Genomic DNA, 2,321 nt, shown 5'->3' on the forward strand with positions numbered 1-2,321 from the left:
TTTCCTTCGAGCCGGATTTGAACCAGCGACCTATGGATTACCATGAAATAACAACCACTACAGTCCACCGCTCTACCAACTGAGCTATCGAAGGGAGATAACGGTCGTGTAAATTTTAAAGGATTCGAATGGGGGAAATGAAAATTTCCGTTGAAATTTTCTTTATTTATATTTTCCACGAAATACGTGTCAATAAAAAAAAATTACGTACGTTTCGTCTAATTCCACGAACTTTTTTTTTTTTTTAAATAAAAAATCGAAATCAAATGTTTTTTTTTTTTTTTTTACAACTTCACATCAAATATTATTATTATTATTTTTTTTTTCCAGAATATTTTTCCAGAATATTTTAATGTCGTCGAAAATTTAAACTACGTTTAAAATCGAATTTTTTTTTTTTTTTTTTTTTTAATAATCGAATTTTTTTCCCTTCCTTATAATTATTTTTTCAAAGTACGCGAATTTCATGATAAAATTATTTGGGAAAATTTTTTCAAATTTTCAAATTTTTAGAGAGAGGGGGGAGGGGAAAAGAAAAAAGCGGGAAAAAATTTTAAAGTTCATTAACCCCCTCGACGAAATTTTTTATTTTTTTTCGTGAAAACAAAATACTTATAATCGTTAATTTTTTTTTTTTTGTAAAATTTCTTTTCGAGTATCACTCGACATAAACAATCGAACAAACGAACAATAATAATAATAATAATAATAATAATAATAATAATAATAATAATAATAATAATAATAATAATAATAATAATAATTTAAAAAAATTTTATAAAAAGGAAATCGAGAAATTTTGAAAATGGAAAATGATGGTAAAAATGAAAAAAAAAAAAAAAATTTTTTTCCTTTCGAATTCCTTCCCGTTAAAATTTTTTTAAAATTTTCCTCTTAGAATTCGCGCCTGCCTGCCTCTTTCCCCACCTCACCCCTTTCTCTCCCCCCATTCACGTGTTTAAAAAAAAAAAAAAATCCGAATTTGAAATTAAAAAAAAGAAAAAAAAAAGGAATTTTCTCATCGGAAACGATAACGAATAAGAAACATTCTGGATCGTTTTCGTCGTTCTGAATACGGTCCTGACTTCTTATTATTACGTCAAAAATTAAATAAAAAAAAAAAAAAATGAAAACAAAGAAAAATAAAAAAATAAAAAAAAAGTTTCGATGGATTTTTGTTTTTTTTTTTTGTTATGTAAAATCAAATATGAAATTTTTATGCAAATATTTATTTACAATTTTCTTTTTTCTCCCTTCTCTCTCTCTTTTTTTAACAACCACCACCACCCCCACCATCGCATCTCTATTTAAACTCTTTCATTTTTTTTTTAACAACAACAACAACAACAACAAACTCTCGCACCGAAAAATCATCCGAACAAAAAAAAAAAAAAAAAGACATTTAATTTTGCTTTCATTTTTTTTTTTTTTTTTTTATAATGTAAATTTCCCATGCATAAATTTATTTTAATTTTCATCCTTTTTTCTTTTTTTTTTTTTTTGGGCATTTGGGGATTTTTCACGGGGGGGCGTCTTTAAAATTAAAAAAAAAATGGCGGCGGTTCGAACGGTTATTTTTTTACCAAGTCGGGTATTAGACTTTATGTCACGACCCGTTAATATTACCGCGTAAAGTAAAAAGTTTTTTTATTAAAAAAAAATTGAAAGTGAAAATAATAATAATAATAATAATAATAATAATAATATTTTTCTTCTTTTAAAGAAAAGAAAAAGATCAAGTTTGCTTGTTTTTTTTTTTTTTTTAAATAAGATTTTTATTTATGCTAAAGGTGAAGAGAAAAAAAAACGTAATCATGAAATTTTTTTTTTTTTTTCGCGGCTTTGAATAATAATTTATTAAATGTAAAAAAAAAAATAATTAAAAAAATAAAATTTGAACCCCTCGTAATAATAATAATAATGATAATGATAATAATATAGCAAAACGTTTTGATTTGTTTTCAAAAGTTAATTTGAATGACAAAATTTTTGGATAACAATCTGTCGGTTAAGTAAAATCACAAAGTGGTTAACCGCCAAATGATTTTACCCTTCGGCTACTAAACTCTATTATCCTTTTCTTTCCTTTCCTTTTCTTTTTTTTTTCTTTTCTTAAAGTAAATTTAAATCTTTTTTATATCCGGTATAGGTTTAACACTTATCGAATTAAAAAAAAAAAAAAAAAAAAAAAAAAACGTGCCGTAGTGCATACAAATCAATGTTACCAACTTAATATTTTAACACGTGTTAAATTATTATTAAGTTTTGAAAAAAAAAAAAGAAAAAACTAAATCCTGTAATTCAACTACCACTCTGAGGGT

The 2,321-nt window shown here is 24.6% G+C and overlaps 1 non-coding gene across 1 annotated transcript; it reads right to left on the reverse strand.

Moving 5' to 3' along the window:
- Positions 1–2: 2 nt before the first annotated feature.
- On the reverse strand, positions 3–94 carry Phum_PHUM224610. The gene has a single exon. It is a non-coding gene; the product is annotated as a tRNA-Tyr (tRNA).
- Between the last annotated feature and the right edge of the window lie 2,227 nt (positions 95–2,321).

The sequence above is a fragment of the Pediculus humanus genome, genomic scaffold (assembly GCF_000006295.1).
Source record: "Pediculus humanus corporis 1103172107582 genomic scaffold, whole genome shotgun sequence".
In the NCBI taxonomy this organism is placed as follows: domain Eukaryota; kingdom Metazoa; phylum Arthropoda; class Insecta; order Psocodea; family Pediculidae; genus Pediculus; species Pediculus humanus.